This window comes from Neophocaena asiaeorientalis, unplaced genomic scaffold (assembly GCF_003031525.2).
Source record: "Neophocaena asiaeorientalis asiaeorientalis breed wild unplaced genomic scaffold, Neophocaena_asiaeorientalis_V1.1 scaffold388, whole genome shotgun sequence".
NCBI classification, from domain to species: domain Eukaryota; kingdom Metazoa; phylum Chordata; class Mammalia; order Artiodactyla; family Phocoenidae; genus Neophocaena; species Neophocaena asiaeorientalis.
The window spans coordinates 3,576,092-3,588,598 of NW_020172738.1; the positions used below are offsets into that span (position 1 = coordinate 3,576,092).

The window sequence follows — 12,507 nt, forward strand, 5'->3', positions numbered from 1 at the left end:
GAACCAAGACAGTAAAGTAAGTTTGACATGTATACTGCCAGTCTGTTTATGAATCCCAGTTTTATCGCAACACAAATAGATAAATAATAGAAGCCCATAACGCTTGTCTCTGAAATTGTAGTTAAACTGAAGCTCAGTATGCGGGAGACAAAAGATGAATGGTCTTTCATAAACATGTTTTTATAACATAATCTGCTCATATAAACAACTGGCAGTTCATCCTTTGGGGATTCTTGTTAGCCAGGTTTTTCAAAGCTTCAGTGAATGGATTGAGTTTCAGAATTATTTCCCAACTTCGTGCTGTTTGGAGGAAACATCTGTTTACTGTATGTAAATGAACAGGACATTCTGTTCTTTTAGGGACTCAAGAAGGAGCCCTTAAAATAGGCCAGTTTGGCAAATAAGGAAATAGAGTCTCTTCAAAGGACTACAAATAAAGTCTAGCGAGAGAGATTGTAAAGATAACAGTTATTTTTCTTTTTCTCTTAAAAATTTCTGTATTTGGATCCAACCAGGAACGGCTATTTCCCTTTGATTAAAAACCTGTGTAGAGCTTTTGGCTCTCTTCTTGCTTCTTCCCTTCTCTTTTGGTTATCAGACAGACTGAAGGCAGAAAACAGATTTGCCTCGTGGAAGAAGTGTACAGCAGACAGCGAGGAGAGACGAGACAGTAAATCTTAGTTCGGTTAATACTTCCACATGTCTGCCAAATACCCTTGGAAAGACAGGAGTCCAGACAGTTTGAAGCAGGTAACTCAGCATGTGCCTTCCTTTCATATTCTATTAGGCCTCTTGCCCCAAATTGATGTGCTCATCTTGTACATACTAATTTTGCCTGAGTTGAGCTTGGCCTGAGGGCAAAAGGCCATCCTTCTGTAGTGCTGGCTGGAGGCAGCATGAATAATGCTGCGAGTCAGTGGGATACAACTCCTGTGCAAAGACAAACAAGGGAAGTCTCACCTTACAGATGAATGTGGTTTTATAACTCTGAGGGAACTGGCTGCTTTTTAAAATTCTAACTCTTAGCAGAAAACGAAAAATTAACATCATAGTGATACCTAAGAAATTGGGGGTTTACTCATTACCCTAAGTATCTCAGTTACTTTTTAATATTTAAAATATAAGCATCTCTGTGTATTGAACAGAATAGAGCCATGGTTTTTATACAATAAATATAATGCACTGTTGATATGAAAAATTTATGATGCTTTTTCCAACAAATACTACTGAGATCTAATTAATACCTCCCCATTTTTTTTTTCCATTTCAAAAGACAGTTTAGGGGCTTCCCTGGTGGCGCAGTGCCGATGCAGGGGACAGGGGTTCGTGCCCCAGTCCGTGAAGATCCCACATGCCGCGGAGCGGCTGGGCCCGTGAGCCATGGCCGCTGAGCCTGCGCGTCCGGAGCCTATGCTCCGCAACGGGAGAGGCCACAACAGTGAGAGGGCTGCGTACTGAAAAAATAAAAGACAGTTTAGGTAGCCATGTCTTAGCATGAGGTTTTACTTATGGTTTCCTTTAAACTAGAGGTAATACTTTTTATTGGTACTCTGTCTATTTTATGAATATTTCTCATAAATGTCTCTTGTTCTTCTCTTCCTGCTCTTTTGTGTTCTTCTGACCGTTAGCAATAATTTTTTTTAAAGCAGTCTATATGTAGAGCCCTGCTTTTAAGTTTCTGGCTTTACCTCATTTCTCTGTGACTGTGTTGAGTATACATACAGGGGTGATGGAAATCTCCCCAAATTATATACTTTTCAATACCAATAAACTTGGAAGAGCTCTACTTTCTTTTTGAAACCAAATACCAGCACACTTAAATAAACTGAACTTGGGTCTTGCTCTTTATAGGTTTTAGTTTTCCTTTTGAATCTCCTCTCTGAAGGAACTATGTGAATGATGTTAAAACAATGCAGATATCAATGATGAAACCAGCAGGATGAACATGTGCACAAAATAATAGTGTACATGTATCCCCTCACCTCAAACAACAAAAGAAGGTAGAGCTTGGATAGAGAGGGAGAAGGGGAAATGGTTGGTGCACAGCTGTCTTTAAATGTGAGTACGTGTGCGTTTAGATTTGTTTGCTTCAAACTTCTGCTGTGACCCCTGGCTACCCAGAAGTATTGGGGAAAAAATTATTGTCTTTCTTTGCCCATCAGGAAATACTTGCCGATTTTGATTACGTAGGACTGAGAAGACCAGAGTGAAAAGTGTCACTGTCTCTGTTTCAACTGCCATAGTCTTGTTGTCAACAAGTGGCACTTTGTTATCAGAGCCTGGACCTGGGTCTTTATCCTTGTCTCCCTTTCTAGAATTCATGTTCTTACCCATCTCATTCAGTTCTATCTGATGACTTGAATGCAGATCTACACATCTTTATGAAGAGTTAACTTCGTGCACGTTTCCACTTTCTATTCAGAACTTTGAAGGTTGATCTTGACACCCTCCTTTAGAATTTATCTCCATCCTGGGGCCACTTGGCTTTTATAACTGATGACATCTTGATGCCAGCCCGTTTAAATAATATTTTCTTCTACCTCTCAATTTTCTGTTTTACGGCACTATAAGGGCTCTCTGAGTCAGAGCCCATTGATTTTTCGATTTTATGAACTTACTCCTCCCTGTTAACTGATGTAATAGTAAAATTCTTTGCCTTAACGTCTTGCTTATGTGGCATTCTCATCAGTCTTATAGACCTTTCTGACCTATTTTGTTACCTAGCACAGACAGCAGGGTGTGTTCTGTGAACAGGAAAAGATCAAACTGACTTCAGGAGTGTACTAGGCCGAGGACTAATGGTGCATATGATTAGCTTACTGCAATAACTTCAACCAAATTGGGGTGAGTCTTGAATGCCAGGCTTAGAAGTCCAAATTTTATCCTGGAGGAAATAAGGACAACAGCATGAAACCAAAGCTTTAGGAAGGCTGACCTATCTGTCTGACACTGAAGAGCAACGTAACACATGGGAGAGATTCAGGATAAATATCAGGTGATTTAAGTTCTAGTCCATATTCCCTAAACGTGATTCTTTTTTAAATTTTTTTTATAAATTTATTTTTTATTTATTTTATTTTTGGCTGTATTGGGCTTTTGTTGCTGTGCGTGGGTTTTCTCTAGTTGCAGCGAGCGGGGGCTACTCTTCGTTGAGGTGCGCGGACTTCTTATCGTGGTGGCTTCTCTTTGTTGCAGAACGCGGGCTCTATGTGCGTGGGCTTCCATAGTTGTGGCACGCGGGCTCTAGAGCACAAGCTCAGTAGTTATGGCTTGCAAGCTTCAGTAGTTGTGGCTCGCAGGCTCTAGAGCACAGGCTCAGTAGTTGTGGTGCATGGGCTTAGCTACTCCGCAGCATGTGGGATCTTCCCAGACCAGGGATTGAACCCATGTTTCCTGCTTTGGCAGGCAGATTCTTAACCACTGCGCCACCAAGGAGGTCCTCTTAAATGTGATTCTGAGGAAAACATTTCTGTTGTTTTAGTGGCCTAATCTCTAAAACTAAGAGTTTGAATCAGATTTGTTTCTATGGTCTTTTAAGAATCCAGTAACTGTATTGTATTTTATCCTCGGTAAAGTCACAATAGAAATAATGAAGCCCATGATTTCAACTGAACAGAAAGGCCGTGTAAGTAAACAACGAGGTTGGAGGAAGAGCAGGAGAAAAATCTTAAGAGAAAAAACGTCGAGAAAAACGTAAAACCCATTGTGCTGAAACACTTTATCTATGGACTTCCCTGATGTAATAATTTCTGCACCAAAATCATCATCTCTAAGTTGATTTAACTTTGGGGGAATTTAATAAGCAAAAACCAATGCACTATTGTAGGAACAGTGACTACTCACAATAGCTTTTTCAAGGATGAGTCACTATAATTACAGGTCCCACAGGCATTGTGGCTGAATTTGAGCTGCAGAAAATGAGTTTTCTCACTGATCAAGGATGCATTTGGTAATTGCTGGGAACTATATAATTTCTGAAATTATTTGTTTGTTTGTTACCATTAGCAGATATTAAAAAAAGAACCTCACTATGTGACCTTGGGTGAACTACTTACATTGTTTAATTCCTCATTTAACAAAAGACATTTTAGACTAAAACATTTCTTATAGTATTATAGTGTTATAAATACTAAATAGAGACAGTTACTTTCGCATATCATAAAAATGTAACTTTTTCAATGAATAATCTGATCCTTAATGTTGAATATCCAGCCTTTATTTATCCAGTAAAAGGACTTGAAAAAGTGTTCCCTCTTACAAGGTTTTATCACTTAAAAGACAAAGGTAGGCAAAGGTCAGTTGCCTTCTTGTAATATCGGTAAGTGAGGATTTCCCCTTTTCTGAGTCTTATTTTTAAATTTGTTGATCTAATATCATTTTCTTTAGAGTTCATATTCTACTGCTTAATTGTAGAAATATCTGGTTTTAGAAGGGACTAGCTGTGGAGTCTCACCTACATGAAATGGGGGTTATCTTCTGATGATTACCTGAAAACATCCCTTACATTATTTACAAAATACGTGTCTCATAGATATAACCCTGGACAGTGACTCTTACACACACTGTGTTTTGAGAAACATTGTGCCAAATTGAAAGACAAGGCAAATCTACAAGACGGAGTGTATTGATCAGGGTTCTCTAGAGAAACAGAACCAATAGCATATGTAGAGATATTTAAGAAGAGATTTATTATGGGAATTGACCTACATCATTATGGAAGCTGAGTTATGCCATGCAACCTGGAGAATTCGGAATGCTGATACTATAAGGCAGTCCAAGTCCCAACTGATGGTGTAACTCCCAGTCTGAGACTAAAGGCCTGGGAACTGGGGTATGGGGGAAATTGGTGTAAGTCCCATAGTCCAAAGGCCTGAGAACAAGGAGCTCTGATGCCCAAGGGCAGGAGAAGATGGATGTCTCAGCTCAGAAGAAAAGCAAGAATTTAACCTTGGGACTTCCCTGGAGGTCCAGTGGTTAAGACTTCCCCTTCCAATGCAGGAGGTCTGGGTTCGATCCCTGGTCGGGGAGCTAAGATCCCACATGCCTCGCAGCCAAAAAACTAAAACATAAAACAGAAGCAATAAAAAAAAGAAGAAGAAGCAATATTGTAACAAATTCAATAAAGACTTTAAAAATGGTCCACATCAAAAAAATCTTAAAAAAAAAAAAAAAAAGAATTTAACCTTTCTCCACCTTTGTGCTCTTTTCAGGACCTCATCAGATTGGATGATGCCTACCTGCACTGGGGAAGATGATCTTCTTTACTAAGTCATTGATTCAAATGCTAATCTCTTGCAGAAACACCCTCACAGATAAACCCAGAAATAATTTTACCAGCTATCTGGACATCCCTTTGCCCAGTCAAGTTGACTCACAAAATTAACCATCACACTCGGCAGGTCCCTAACAGCAAGTAGGAGACACAAAAGCAGATTTACCACTAAGCTAATGAGACACAAGATACACCAGCTCTCACTTGCACAAGGGACCTTCCAAGGCCCTGGACAGAACTATAACAAAATATGGTTCATATGGTTTTGTACAAGTTGTTCATGTAAGATATTGACTTCCGATTGGTCAAGACTACTGCCTCTTTCCGCTTTAATTTATCCTCTTTCATATTCCACCTACTGGTTAGAAGTACTCTAATGTCCAAAGACATTTTTGGGATCTAGTTAAGGGCAAATTACGTTGAGGTACCTATAGTTTGAGTTTGGCGCTCTGTGTTTATTATGGCTCTCAGTCGACTATTTCCTGGGTAGAGGCAAAGTATTGAAGCTATTCCGAGAGCAGAAATGGCTCTCAGGAATTTTTCCACCACCCACTGCACCAACTTACCAAGTATCTCGTTACGAACATGCCTGACCAAAGGTGGTACCGCAATGTGAATGTAAATCATGTCCCTGGCACTATGATAAATTTTAAAAAAAGGAAAGGAAACAAGACTTGAAGTCCACAGAGCCTATAGTTAATCTGCGTAAAATCCTTCGGTCATCAGACATGCAGAATTTTAAACGAAGGATTTCTCAGTGATACATGGTCAAAACAGAAGTTTTTCATGTCAAAACTTTCCAATAATGCAGTGTGTTTAAAAAATACATGTATATGCATACATACACACAGAAATCACATGAAATCATCTCTAACAGGTAAATATGAGGGAGAGTTGTTAGAGGTTTTCTCAAATTCAACACAATAATAAACATTTTCATCATGTTACCATTAATGAGTTGCAAAGCTAAAAAGTATGTTTCCTAAAATCTCTGTAATAGAAAAACAAATTTTGATTAATCATATTAGATAAATAAATTCCCATGGGCTGCCATAACAAAGTACCACAAACTGGGTGACTTAAAACAATAAAAACTTATTGTCTCACATCTTTGGAGAAATTCCAGAAGTCCGAAATCACGGTGTTGGCAGGGTCATGCTCCCTCTGAAGCCTCTGGGGCAAGATTCTCTCTGGACTCTTCTAATATCTGGTAGCCCCAAATGTTCCTCGGTTTGGAGCAGTATCACTCCAGTCTCTGTCTCCCCCTTCACATGGTCTTATCCCTGTGTTTTTGTGTCTTCGCTTGGATACCCTTCATACTGGCTTAAGGGTCCACCCTATTCCAGTATTACCTCATCTTAATTTAACTAATTATATCTGCAACAATCCTATTTCCAAATCAGATCCCATTTCGAAATACTGGGTGTTAGGAATTCAACATAATCTTTTTTGGAGGACACTATTCAATTCATAAAATAGAGAAGTGACTAGTTTATCTTTTAATTCTCTCCACAGAACAAAATGTTCCTAAGTTGTCATATAAAGAGGTGATGAAAAGTACTCAGTCAAAAATATTACCCTCTCGCTCCTGCTCGCCTCCCAAAAAGAGTAACAGAGGTGTATCAGGCACTTAATTAAGAAGGCAATGTTTTCGAAACTCTTTAGTGTTATTTAAAATAATTTTTTTGGAATTTGATATGATTTCTTTTTTTGTTCTAACAAAATCACTTTTATACCTAATTTTTATTACTAACTGCATATCCTTTTATCTTATAGAAATCCCACGCATTCAGAAATTAGGAGATTCAACTCAAACAAAACTTGGATCTACCTCTAGGGGTCAGTACTTCGTTCCTATTTGCATCGGGGGTCTCCATGTTGTAATGCTTCCATGGTCTTAATGCTTGGGGCATGAGGTGCTGGATCCTGCCATGCCTGTGCTCATAGACCTGCCATGGCTGGCTTCTACCTCACCGCATGAAAAGCTGAGGTCTTTACAAGGTTAGGTTATCTATCTTCCTCGCAATTCCTATCACCTTCTACTCCTTGACTCCTTCTCCCACATCTGCGCTCACCCCTGTTCTCTCTGCTTCCACATAGTTACTATTCAGACAGTCTGGCCATCATGCCTCCAGGCCCCCAGCCTCGCCACACCCTTTGCCTGGACAGCTCTGTCCCCAGTTATGGGAGCAGTTATTCCTTTACTTCCCTTAGATTTGTGTTCAAGGGTCCACTTGTCCAAGGGGGACATTTGAGCAATCCCATCCCCGACCTCCACACCAGCACTCCTTGGCTCCTACACAACTCCTTTTTAGCCGTAGCACACAACACCATGGACATACCAAACATTATTAGGTTTTATCAGCATACACATACCATGCATCGACTTGTGTAACCGGAGACTGTCTCTCACTCCCACTATTGTAAACACCACGAGGCAGGTCTGTTTTGATCACTGTTATGTTGTCTTCCAGAACTGCATAGTAATCAGATGCAAATTAGGGGGTTGATAAATACTTGTTGATGAATGAGTCATAGATTTTTGTTGCTGTTGTTAAGATTCCACCAGAAATAGAAACCCTACCTTATGTGGGTGTTAGGTTCTCAAATCAGAAAATGAGTTAAATTGAGATGTGATCTATACGGTATAATCTCATTCTTCTAGTCATACGACACCTGATGTCGGCTGTCAATGGGCTGCTGTTTGCTCTTATTTTTCTTTTAGTGGTTTTCAGTAATATCTATTATTATTATTGTTATTATCATGATCATCATGAATGTGTGTATGTGTGAGTTATGCCTGAAGAGAGGCTGCAGCGGTAGAGGGTCCTGGTCTTTCCTGGGAACCAGGAGTTAATTATCAGAATAAATAAGTGCCACTGTTTGACCCCCAGACTCTCACAGAGAGCAGGATTATGGCTCCTCTATGCTGCTTGCGCTCGCCAGGAGCTGTCTTGTTCAGGATTTGTGTCTGAACTGCTCTAGCAGAAGCAGTTGTATGAGGCAGCAAGCTTCTCTAGGTGCGGCCCCTTGTTATCGTCCTATTGGCTTGAATCAGCATTAATTGCTTGGAAAATGAAGGTTCCATTTGGAGAGACACCTGCAGGGTTTCTAATGCTCACTTTGGCACCAATTCCAGCTGCTTCCAACCATGGTTTCCAGAGAATAATTAGGCTTCAGTGCACCGTCAGGTTTCACCGTCATTCATAATGCCAAGAAAGAGACATGGTGTCTATTTCTGCAAACACTTTTCATCCTGGTGGAAAGCCGTTCATTTTCTAAAGACTATGACGTAAAACTGAAATGAAAATGTTTGTATGATGAACACCTAGTCTTGTGATTTTCTCAATTTTGCTTTCTGTTAAGATGGCTTTGTATCAGAAGCATGGATTTTTAATGCCTGTGAAATGAAACACATTTTGCTTTTATTTTATTTTTATTGTGGTCAAGTTACTTAATTTTCGCTTCTTGTGCTGACCCAGTTAACTTGTGTCAGGTTGTCGGTAGTCTCTGTACTTATTTTGATCCCTTCAACTCCAATTCCAAATATTAATTACCTTTCTAACATATTATTTTTGATTGAGCCAGAGTGAGATAGGAGCCTGAAAGATTGAAAGTGTACTGTAATTGATTGTTCTTTTAAAAAAGGGGGTCTGCTTAGGCTGGGGGTGGGTACAGTCCCGATGTTAGCAGTACACAGCACAAAGAATGTAAGGGAAGCACTGAATGAATCCTAGAATACACATAAGGTATTTTGTTGATTTTGATTTCTGTTTATTTTGATTATGTTCTAAAATATTTTTTAAAAAGTATTTATCCCTTTTAAGAATGATTGGTCCTATAGCAGAAAATTAAAAACCAACATATGTCTTCTAGGAGTTGCTAAAAAGTTTTTAAAATTCTTATAGTTTCTAATGTGGAACCACTGTGTTCCAGGATGGACTAACCAGTTAGGAAGGGGGTGACATGTCCCCAAGACGGCTCTCCTGATTTGGGGGCAGGAAATGGTCACCAGATTGGTTGGGATCCAAATCTCATGCAGCATGAATTTTTTTTTTCTTTTCTGTTTTCAGTGTGGAAAAGGAAAAGAGCAAGAAAAATGGAAGCATAGTGATTATAAGAGGCAAATGCTTTAAACGCTTCCTAGAAGTATCGATCCTATTCATTCTCTGTCAGGAAAAATTGTCCAACAAAGTTAGAAAGAACAAAACAGTATCTGGTAAAACCATAGACAAACATCAGTGTAAACACTAAAGAAAAGAAAATAGCTGACAGCTCAGATCCAGGAGATCTGAGATGGATGGAAGTGTACCTTTATAGCAGGCGTGGATAAACATGGTTGTGATGGGGGTGAGGATGGAAAAGGAGAACCTGCAAGATGCCTCAACAGGCTATGCTTCCTTGGGCACATCAGTTTCAGGAAAGACTTCATAAGGAAGAGTCAAGGATTAAGACACTGATTCCATACACCTATCTGTGCCTGTGCCGACCTTGGAGAGTCTTGTGTAAACTCAGGACATATACCCAGTGTAAGAACCCCCGTTCTAGAAGCATTATGTCACCGATTTGATAAAAGCCCAGGTGGTCATTTAACTGGCTTTAGGCTTTGATCTAGTCTCCATCTAGTCTAGATCTGAGATAATAAGCAATATACTGACATCAGTGAGAGGGAGTGATAACCACCCCTCAGGGCTGTGGGAAAGCTTAAGAAAGATAACTCATATCATACATTTAGCACAGTGCTGGGCACAGCTGAGTGTTCAAAAAATAGTCACGAGAACAAACAACAAACAAAACTGTACCTATAGACAGACACACAGGTACACATACATATTTGTGTGTGTCTATAGATATTAGACACAAATTCTTATCCTGAAAAGCATATGTTATGAATCAGAGGCAGTCTGACATACATGCCATTTTACATTCACTCATGCTTTCTAATTCAAGGATACCAGAATATAGACTGCAGTTTTGCAAAGTTACACTGATATTCTTTTGATCTGTGCCTATTTTGTAGAACAAATCCTCGTAGGGACCCATAACCCTTTGAATGTTTTTTCACCATCAGCATCTTCTCTACCTACAGACCACCAAGAGGAAACAGCACAAATGCACCCTTTCATACAGATGCAAGCACAGTCTTTTCAGCGTATTACGCAATGTGTAATACCAGCAACGTTTGACTGGAGACGGTTCTCATTCCAAATATTTCAGATAGCCAGCAATGATAATAAAAACATATACTTTAAAAAGAGTACATTCAGATGTTAGGTTCATCTGTGTCAACATGACTGCCTTCCCCAGCTGCCTAATTTCAACGTGATAAAAGTTCTCTGCAGCATTGAATGAAGGTAGAACATGCAAAACAAAGTGTCATGAGAGAAGGTCATCCTTGTTTTCTTTGTGTCAACTGTTTCCAAGTTGTGTGTCTGGCTTGCATGCCCCTAACATCTCCTAAGATCTTCAAGACTTGGGGTGCTGTTGGAGCATCATTTTCATCTGTGGCCCAAAGCCACCTTGAGAATTACACATGCACCGTCATCGTCAGGCTGAGGCTGCTCTCAGAGAACCGTGTTCCCACAAATTGCTTTTAGATAAAATCACAGCTTCTGGAGCTGGAGGGGACCTCAAGGATGCCTGTTTCCAAGCAAGGATATTTTCAACTTCACCTTAAAGCCTAATCAACTGAGGCTCTAAGGGGCCGTGACAACTAAGTGTAATGTGCCGTCCTGGTGAAACATAAAGTGGAAAAATACACACAAAATATAAAACATAAAAATGAAACGAATCAAAACTAAGGGAACCTGAAAAAGTATGGACTTGAGTTAATAAGAATATAGATGACCCTTGAACGAAGCAAGGGTTAGGGATGCTGACTCCCGTACAGTGAAAACGCCACGTACTGCTATCTCTGTCTCAAAAAGAAAGGAATTGATAAATGACTAACCCAAGGGCAGGAAGCTGAAACAGTTTGGGTAAAAGCAGGACTCAAACCCTAGTTTTTCAGATTCCACGTTTGTGATCACTAATCAAACACAAACTTTTCCACACACTTAATTTAAAGATCTATAAAATGAAAATACAGGTACTATATTTATTGAAAAAACTTTATGTAGAGCTTCCCTGGTGGCGCAGTGGTTGAGAGTCCGCCTGCCGGTGCAGGGGATATGGGTTCGTGCCCTTTTCCGGGAGGATCCCATATGTCGCAGAGCAGCTGGGCCCGTGGGCCATGGCCACTGAGCCTGTGCGTCCGGAGCCTGTGCTCTGCAGCGGGAGAGGCCATGGCAGTGAGAGGCCCGCGTACCGCAAAAAATAAAAATTATGTATAAGCAGACCTGCAGAGTTCAAACCATGTTGTTCAAGAGTCAACTGTATATCCATATTGGTTCAATAATTGTGACAAATGTACCACACTAATGTGAGATGCTAATAGTAGGGGAAACTGTGTGTGGGGTGCATAGGAACTCTGTACTATCTGCCAATTTTTTTTCTGTAAATCTAAAACTCTACTAAAATAAAATGTTTATTTAAAAAAAGCATTACTCATTTCTGTATTCAGAAAAGGAATTACAAAACTGACCTTTTACTCTAATTGGTTATGGTCACTTTCATGTTACAAATGCTTAAAATATCAAATGTGAAAATTCCTTGCTTTGCAGTCTGTAATCTCCAGCCCTGCTGAAATTATTGATATTTCTGGCCAGAAGGCAAACAGGATCAGCTATGGGCTGGCCACACCCAGGACTGGGTCTATGCCCAGGCCCTCGGCTTCTGAGGGAAGTGTCTTAACTAAAGATTCTCACACCCTACCAACTACCAGATCCATTGCTGCCATGACTCCCTGCCCAATAAGCCTCAGCTGATTTTCCCTAAAACACGGGCTCCTCATGGGAGTGGGGAAGCCTCCATGGGGGTGGGGGGTCATTTGGACAGGCTGCTCCGTTGGGTGCAAGGAAAGCTACAAGGACTTGGATAATTCTCCTTGTCTCCACATCACTTAACCTGAACTTGCATGTCACCTATTGTCAGGAAATCCTACAACACTACACTGTAAGACGTATGCTCCAGGTGACAATGGAAACTTGGGGACCTTCTAGAAGAGGAAGCAGAGACCAAGAGTGAGGAAGTGGCTTGTCCCGGGTCACAAAGTCAGCCAGTCCAGAGCTCGAAGCAGAACACAGGTGTCCAGATAACTCCAATGCTGGGGAAGTAACACCCAGATGCTCTTATTT

General features: G+C 40.3%; 1 long non-coding RNA gene across 1 annotated transcript; it reads left to right on the top strand.

Annotated features, from left to right (window-relative positions):
* The first annotated feature begins 547 nt into the window (after positions 1–547).
* Positions 548–11,392, top strand: LOC112396747 (uncharacterized). The gene is made up of 3 exons (XR_003002634.1): positions 548–750; positions 7,049–7,111; positions 10,362–11,392. It is a non-coding gene; the product is annotated as an uncharacterized LOC112396747 (long non-coding RNA).
* Positions 11,393–12,507: the final 1,115 nt, after the last annotated feature.